This window comes from Aplidium turbinatum, chromosome 17, assembly GCF_918807975.1.
Source record: "Aplidium turbinatum chromosome 17, kaAplTurb1.1, whole genome shotgun sequence".
NCBI lineage: Eukaryota > Metazoa > Chordata > Ascidiacea > Aplousobranchia > Polyclinidae > Aplidium > Aplidium turbinatum.
The window spans coordinates 7,404,194-7,413,512 of record NC_137488.1 but is presented as its reverse complement, the minus strand read 5'-3'; the positions used below and the strand labels follow the sequence as shown (position 1 = coordinate 7,413,512).

The 9,319-nt window shown below is 37.5% G+C and overlaps 1 long non-coding RNA gene across 1 annotated transcript; it reads left to right on the top strand.

The window, feature by feature from the left end:
- Window positions 1–900, top strand: LOC145786766 (uncharacterized). Its single transcript, XR_014291313.1, has 2 exons — window positions 1–139; window positions 387–900. It is a non-coding gene; the product is annotated as an uncharacterized LOC145786766 (long non-coding RNA).
- The last annotated feature ends 8,419 nt before the right edge of the window (window positions 901–9,319 follow it).

Genomic DNA, 9,319 nt, shown 5'->3' with positions numbered 1-9,319 from the left:
TTAATTTTTGTTTTATTTCAGATAAAACTTGTATCAAACTAAAATAAGATTGATAAAATCAGTGAATTCAAGATGAACTTTTCTTTGAAAGTTGTTCTTTTGGTGGCGCTAGTGGTCGCTTCAAGCGTGCAAGCAAACCGTAAGTTTATTTTTATGTTTGGGTTACATTTATTTTGGACTTTTTAAAAAAGTATGGTTTATTGTCATATGTTTTACAGTTTTCCATTAACCGCTATTTTTAAAGCTAAAAAATATTTTCACAATAATGCTGCTGAATTACTATTAAAATTAAAGTTAAAATATTTGCACTTTGTAAAAGATTCATCATTACCATTTTTGCTTCAACATTTTTATTATTTAATATTTTTTACGTCATGCATTTTCAGCGAGTACAGATCGTCTCAAGGTGTCGCTGTCAGCAAGCGGAAAATGTACATGCAGCTGTCCGGACTCCAGACCGAATCAGGAAGTCGAGATTCATGAGGACGGTTCATGTTCCTGCTCATGTGAACAATGATTCGTGATTGTCCATCGACATTTCTCATGACATGAAGTTGTGTGATGAAAGACATTTCACAGTGACTTTTGTACAAATATATTTTGTTGTGAAAACTATGATTTGAAAACAAATATAGTTAAATGTCTTGGACAATGCACTTTACGCTTAGTTGTGGTTTTGTTTTAACTTATTACAAGTCTAAGCAATTTTTAATTAATCCATCGATGAAAACGTTGTTCCATTGGTGGGCTCTGTGATCCTCTCCTTGAAGCTGGGTTACTGGGCATTCTAGTATGTACGTAGTTATGTGGTCATAGAGACTTGATTAGTTAATGGTGATCGATAAACATTGGCTACCGACAAAGTGAACATTTAAGAAAAATAAACGGCGTCAAACTGGAGTTCCTAAAAAGCTAACTTGTTTGCAGAAGGGTGTAAGGGGCCAAGGGCGCCGGAACGATTTTTGACTTGGGAGGCAGGATTATGAAAAAAGAGCACTTTTGTTGCTTAAAGGCCAATTTTCTTTAAAGTTTTAAGATAAGATATACCGGTAGCGATAATGCTGGGTAGTTCGTTAAGCGTTTTCCCCCAGAGCTGGATTTATCAGTAGGCAGAGTAGGCAGTTGCCTAGAGCGGTAAATTATTGGGAGCGGCAAAATATACGAATATATTACATAGGCTACTGTACGTGAATATAATAATTCACAACAGATATATTCAGATATATAGCAATTAATAAATATGTTATCACATCACACACATTTATAAACAGTGCGGTAAGTCATGTAGGCTATGGCAAGTCATCGCCTCTAGAGTACTTCACGCTTGATTGGTTTTCAACAAAATGTGCTGCTTAGCGCTTCTTTTAGTTATCTGTCTCGCTTAGTATGGAGGTCTAGGCTTTGTCTGTGCAATTTTTATTAATCTTTGTTCGGTTTGTTTCACTGTCAGTAAATTTAAAGGAGCCTAGAAAAAATGTTTTTAGTCAATGTTAGGTTGATGGAAAAGTTGCAGGCTATTTTGGGTACTTGCCTTGATGCTTAAGAAAAATTGTTTGCAAGAGAAAAAGCCTGCCGGAAGCGATTTTAAACAATTAGTTCATCATACAATGACATTCATTGATGCATTCAAATAAACAATGCAAATAACTTTTTTGTAAGGAATTGAAAATATGTAAATCGTAGCGCACCATTGAAAAAATTTTTTTGGGGGGCAGCACTTTTCTTATCTGCCTAGGGCAGCACTTGGGCTAAATCCGGTCCTGTTTCCCCCTGTCAGCCATATAAATCGAAATGTGAGACAGATGAAGATAAATGAATGAAACATATTGAAATAGCTTGAACAAGAAGAAACGAAACATAAACTTCACGTTCATAACGTCAAAATCTGCTGCTAAGTATAAAATGTGTCCACGGGATAATTTGCATACTGCATAGTGTATGTACGCTATATAGACAAATATCAAACCAATCCGAAGTACATTTACGCGTGCCGGTTGCTCGCATAAACTCATTTGCAACAGCTTCTAAGTCAATGGTATTCATCACCTGTTTGTAAATAGACGCAAACATTCGGTTGTTTAAACTTTAAACTGTTGTCTGTCATTGTGATACAATACAAGCCATGTTGTTACTCGTGCCATGGCCCTAAAACTGCGTTCAGCATTCACCTTTCCTAATTTGATGCTATATCATAACGGCTTACTTATACTTTTTCTTCTAAAAAATCTTAACTTCCAGGTTTTCACACTCTTTGCTATGCTAAGACGTTTATAGGCTACCATTTCTTAACTTTCCTACAATTCTGTATCACGCAGACCTTTTTCCTAACTAAACCCAAGACCAGTGCCGGATTAAGGGTCTGCTGGCCTGTAGGCACATTTTATAAGTGGCCCAAAAATCAGGGTTGCCAACTAAAAAAATTAGAATTATTAGTGTTGCCAAATCATTGTCACAAAGATCGTTGTTGCAACTATAACACAGGGTAGCCTACCGTGCAAAAATTTGGTCATATGCCTATCTAAATAACAACTTTGCGCGTTTTTGCGATTGAATTCATCTGGAAAAACAGAGCTATTAAGATAAATACTTATTAGTTTAGAAAATAATTATTTTGAAAACATGACTAAATTTCTACTGATTTTAAAGTGGCCTGGATTTTTGACTGGCCTGTAGGCACGTGCCTACTTTGCCTAATGGTTAATCCGGCACTGCCCAAGACCACGAGGAACATTTTCTTTTCTCACAAGTTTGCCATCAACAATATCCCGGCCATCCGGCCCTACCTTTGGACCTCTGCAATGCAAAATCATTGGCGTTTGATTTTCACAGCTGGTGGTAACATCAAACATAGTTGTGACAAAACCGTCTTTGAAGAAGCATAGGAGTGGTAGAATTTCAACAAATTATGTTTGTGACCTACACAATAGCTCGTTATCGAGTAATGATACTAAAACTACATACTGGTATACAAAAACAATGGCACGGAAGGGCATCATGCTATGTTATAATGATGTAACTGTGATACAGAATTTTGTGTGAGAATATTATTTTGAGGCAAAAATGAAAAAATATATTTAGGCTAAAAGCGTATAGCAGGAATTGTTATATTACAAATGCGCAGTAGCTTACATGATCTTAAAAGGGCACCATTCCCCTCCCATCCAGAGAAAAATTTGAAAGCCCTCTTGCCTTCCCTCCCGCTTCCGGTGCTGTAGGGGGCTGACCTCAAACAAAATTTTGACAAAGTTTAATTTAATCTGGCCGTTTTTTTTTTATGTAAATTGTGATCCAATAACGCTTTTTGTTTAAGATGCACACTTTTCATACGCTCATAGGCCCTTTATCAAATTAAAGCTAATTCTATAGAAGTTGGACTTAAACATTTGGCTTAACAGTTTTTAAGTCCAAATCTATTTTCAATGGCAACATGCCTTCCCAGAATATTTTGAATAAACATTTTACCTTTGGTTACAGCATCATTAAACAAAATTTTACTATGGATTTAGACTGAAAGTACTATCAGAATGCGCAATTAGAATGCGCAATTTTAACCCTATCTTAGCACGACTACACGGACTAGGTCCGGTGGTAATCCGAAAACTAACTTTCGTAAATTCGTTTTGACGACGAAGTAAGTGAACAACAAAAAATGATTCGGCAGTTCTCTTAAATATCGATTAGTGAAAAACGAATAATGATTTGGTTGCTTGCATAAAAAAGCAGTGAAAAATGCGCATTCGATATTTACTTTCAAAAGGAATGGGTATAAGCATTTGATATTCAGAAATCAACGAATAATACTATCGAATAGTAACAACTAGTCGTTACTTCCAGCCCTGCATTAACATACATATAACAAGCATTGCACGAAAATGTCTAGCCACCTGAGACGAAATGCTTATTGTGAAGGACAAGAAGGTAGAAAAAGAACAAGTGTAGATTTAGGAAAGTCGCAAAGAATAAAAACCAAAAGTCAAGAAATTTCACATTTCTAGCATATTTCCTTCTGTGAAATATTTCACTGCTAGAGTGGGGCGTCCTCATAAAACCCCGTGTCTACAGATAGGGTTAAGGTAGGTTTTTTCAAAAAATTTTGTGGTAGGCCTCCCAGACCCCCGGTGTGCTTCGGTGACTCGTTAGCAAGCTCAACTGGCATATGCAATGATACTTACTCGCCTCCCCAGAAATTTTGTGCCGGCTACTCCTCTACCCTTTTGATGATTCAAAAACTAGGAGTGCCTTACGCCGTTGCCCAGTGGCTAGGTTGGTGTCTTGTGGTTGAACGAGCAAAACAACATTTTACAGAAATTGATAAAAATTGCATGAATTTTCTCGATTTCAAGAGGGGCACATGATCAATTGTCTACTTTTCCTGAATTCGCTGCTGTGCACAAAAGTAACTTAGCTGTTGAATTTCACGAAAGACTGATTTTTCCACTTTTCAAGAAAATTTAATACTTAACCATTGTACTTTGTTCAGATGTGGACAAATTCATTGTATTTTATTCCTGAAAAGGACATCATGTGTTGTCGAAAGCGTTCGATGTGTAGGACTTATTTTAAAGTAGTTTTTGTTTCCTGTAAATTTTAAAATAAACGTGAGTATGTTAAACCTGATTACGTTACTCGGCTTCGTATGCTTGTGGTTTAACAAGACAAACTCTCTGCCGAAGCTCTATTTTTCAAAAAAAAGGTTTCTATTCATGCTCTGAAGAAATGTAGGCTACGTGATTTATGGCACAGTCCCACGACCCCAAGCTATGCCTTGTTTGTATTTTTTTTTTTCAAGCTTTCCAGCAACCCAATTCTTGTTTTTCATGCTTTCACTAGTTTGTCTCATAGCTTCTGATGAAATAATTCATCAGGTGAATTGCAAAGTAAGGAAGAACATTTTCGTTTCATTGGCAATTATTCAAACACTAACTACGTTCTATAATGAGTAGTCAGGTAGTGCTGACGCCAGGAAGATCGCTCCTTTTCAACACTAACTACGTTGTTGTGATGTGCAAATGATTTTCTTTTTCGAAATGTGTGTTTTTGCAGAAATCGAAGAAAATTAAACCAATGTAGTTTAGGAGAAATGATTACTATGACAACCCAAGCAGCAATTCAATGGTTGTGTGGAGTCAGAAAGTCTTTTGTTCACGCTTTATTTGTGTCGACGATTGTTTTTAGACAAGGAGTGCACAGAAAACGAAATATCGCGCATGTCGACAATGCAAGTAAATAACAGAACAATGTTAAAAAAAATAGCAACCCCGGATGCTCCTTTGTTGTGAGATGCAAACGATTGACTTTTCTTTAATTTTAACAAAAATGTTAAACCACGTCAAGTATCTTTAAATATTTTCCTTGCAAAATTTGTAAACAACAACATCTTTTGGGGCACAGAACTCATGGGGCAAGTCACGTCGTTGGGAATATAAATACAAGAGGCAAACATGTCAAGACACAGTTCAGAACTTTACTGCTTCTGATTCATTGCTAGCATGAAGTTTAATAAAGTCCAGGACAATCACAAACGTCCAATTTTTCATCACATACTTCAACTTGCATCTAATAACCAAAAGTTGTAATGTTTTGTAATGAAAGATGTGAGCAGTGAGCAGGCCATTCTTTCTGGCTCAGCACTCAACGACGAAAAACATTAGATAGAAGAAAAGAGTTATTTTAGAATATTTGTGTAAAAATACAAAGGGATCAAAATGATCGAAAATTGTACATTGCACTCAGGTGTATAATTGATTGGTTGAATCTTTATCCTCGGACTGGAAAAGCTTCTTGCAGAGCTTAATCCTGACAGTTTCGGATGCTTGTAGAAGCTTTGAATCACTGACGCAGGCTCTGTCACCGAGATTGACAAAGTGAAGTTTTCCGATTGTTGAAGTCTTGTTGCCGGGAGTTTATTCCATCCATTAGATGCGGTTGGATGAAGAGCAGTCCTTAGAATGCGTTCCTCAAGCCCACACCCCTAGAGTCGAACCTGCGCCGCTTAATCATGAAGCTTTCTCGTTCCAGAAGTCACGCGCTAACCAATTGAGCTATCAGTGCATGTTGATAAAGTAGTGCTTATTAAATCCAAAATTGTTTAGTACGAAAGCACATGCAGTAATTGAGTCAGCAGTTCTTAATTGTCTTGGTATGCCATTAGGTGCCTTGTCGAGACATAGCCGCATGCTCTGAAGCGGTGTCGAACCGACATCTTTTCAACAGTCGCGGAAGTGCTCTTACCACTCGGTCAGGCAGCAGAAGATGCTGTAGGTAAATGTATCACTGTATAACAGACTTGCATAATATTTGTTTTTAAACTGATCAAAAATCGTTAATTTTTGTTTTATTTCAGATAAAACTTGCATCAAACTAAAATAAGACTAATAAAATCATTGAATTCACGATGAACTTTTCTTTGAAAGTTGTTCTCTTGGTGGCGCTAGTGGTCGCTTCAAGCGTGCAAGCAAATCGTAAGTTCATTTTTAATGATTGATTTACGTCTATTGTTGGTCTTTTTAAAAAAAGTATGGTTTATTGTCATATGTTTTACAGTTTTCCATTACCCACTATTTTTAAAGCTGAAAAATATTTTCACAATAATGCAGTTGAATTACTATTGAATATTTTTACGTCATGCATTTTCAGCGAGTGCAGATCGCCTCGAGGTGTCGCTGTCGAGCGGAAGATGCTCATGCAGCTGCCCGGACTCCAGACCGAATCAGAATGTCGAGGATCATGAGGACGGTTCATGTTCCTGCTCATGTGAACAATGATTCGTGATTGTCCATCAACATTTCTCATGACATGAATGACATTCCCAAGAAACTTTACGATAATTGCCTCTACCCAGTGATCGATTTCGAGTAATGGGTAGTACCAAATTTAAGTCATAAGTAGAGTAGACAACCGGAAACAGACATTGCCGTCGGCTGCAGCGTGGGTCAGGTGTACGTCGGAAGGCGTACACCGATGCATAGCGCTCAAATCCGCTTTCCCGCAATGCAGGATAAAGATAAACGGCATCCAGGCCGGATAGCGACTGTCAAAACAGCGACTGTCATAATGGCGACTTCATAATAGCGACGTAATGAAGTGAGCGACTGTCAAAACAGCGACTGTCATAATGGCGACTGCATTAAAACAGCGACTGTTATGATAGCGACTTAACACTTTAAACCGAACCAAACCGAACCCAGCTACTACAAGGCAGAGACCTGACTCAGCGAATGAAAAGATACGTGACAATGAACACACGAATCACTGTTGTACAGCAAAATCGAGGCCAGTATGATCTGCGGCAGTTCCTTCGAGCCCTTGCTCACAATTTAGAAATAAACGTGGCTTGATTTTTATTGCAAGACTTTTGGTTGTTTTAAAGTCCCTTTTGGTTTCAATCTTTTTCTAGACCCTGAATTTTATTGCAAGGCTTGACGACTTTCTGTTGTTTGGCTTGACTAGCCTATTTCTTTTTAAATCATGTGACTTCTATGGATAGTCCAAATAAAATGTTGTTTTAAAGTCCCTTTTGGTTTCAATCTTTCACTACGCAGTGTTTGCCTATTTGTGCGTGCATACGTGTGTAGAGAGGTGTGGGGGATGGAAGGTATGTGTGGAGGGGGTGAAAGAGTGCGTGTGCGCGTAAGCCTTGGATTTAATAAAAGAAGTGAGGTCGCTGTTGTGGCAGTCGCTGTTTTTGATGAATCGCTGTCGTGTAGTCGCTCTATTGACAGTCGCTGTTTTAAATGAATCGCTGTCGTGTAGTCGCTCTATTGACAGTCGCTGTTTTAAATGAATCGCTGTCGTGTAGTCGCTCTATTGACAGTCGCTGTTCTGACAGTCGCTATTTGGAACCCGAGCCAGATAAACAAACAAACAAAAGTTGTGTGATGAAACCCATTTTACGGTGACTTTTGTACAAATATATTTTGCTGTGAAAACTATGATCAGAAAACAAATACAGTGAAATATATTGGACAATGCACTCCACGCTTACTTGTTGTTTTGTATGACGTTATTTTCTTACAATTAAAAGCAATTTTTAATTATCTATCCATGAAAACGTTGTTGCATTGGTGGGTTTTGTGATACTCTTCTTGAAGCTGGGTTACTGGGCATTCTAGAGTATAGCCTACTGTAGTTATGTGGTCATGGAGACTTGGTTAGTTAAGGGTGGTCGATAGATATTTCTTCGTTGTTTTACGAAATAGTCATCTCATCACTTTTTGGTCTGCTGCTGTTTTGGTGTTTATCGTTTTCATCACGTTGAATATACATTCTGTACCTTACGAGCTACATCGTATGTTCAATGCAATCAGCAGGAGACAGGCCATCAATGAACCATGCTCTCTTCCGCGGGAAAATCGTTTAAAAGTTTTGTTCGTTAAAAGTAGTTTGTCAACAAGCGCCAACGTGAATCAGCGATCCTACTGCTGCAAAATTCTACAGTTTTCATTCTTTTGTTATACGGATTCCAAACGACGTGGTCTGCAGACGTTGAAACAATAACAAAAAATACGGATTTGCTAACTTGAATACTTGTGCCCTTTAAAAAAAAAACAAGAAAATATGATCAAACAAATACTTACTAAAATAAAATCTATGCCATGCGTTTATCACATGTTTTTATAGAAAGTTTAAAGTTGAAAATGCAAAGTTTTGACAAAAGTAAAACAAAAAGTTTTCATGAAATTAGATTATAGGCTACGCTATTTGAGGCCAATGACTGGGTTGATATTTTTATGTTGCAACTCATACACAAAAGCGTTAAAAATTAACACACGATATGTATTTGTATAAAATGAATTGATAATATGGGTTTTGTTTAAATCACTTGTTGTATATAAAAACTACGAACGTTGCATGAGGCGCGCAGTGTTACGGATAAGCGGAAAGCGGATACAAATTGGAATCCCCTGATTTGAAAACTTTAAACCTTGCTAGCAATATCCGCCAATACCAGGCAAAGCCGTAACGATGTGAAAACAGCAATTGTTTGTCAATTCGGAGGACACAAGGACACGTCCGAAATGTGATGGAAAACTGTCTCCCACTAAACTGCTTGACAGCAGAGATGAAATAGCGACCGCACGAGTTGAAATGAACAACAAACCAATCTCGATTATTTGATTATTTCTTTATTCGGTTCAAACCTAAACGCAAACAAAGAGATAGAAACCATATTAGGTCTACAACACAAAGACATATATCAAGTCAAAACGTCGCAAGGAAACTTAATGCAGATGGAAAAACAAATGAATATCTCGTCAACTTCACATTTTGATCACATCACAATCAGCAAATCAGTGCATTTGTTACATTTGGTTTTAGT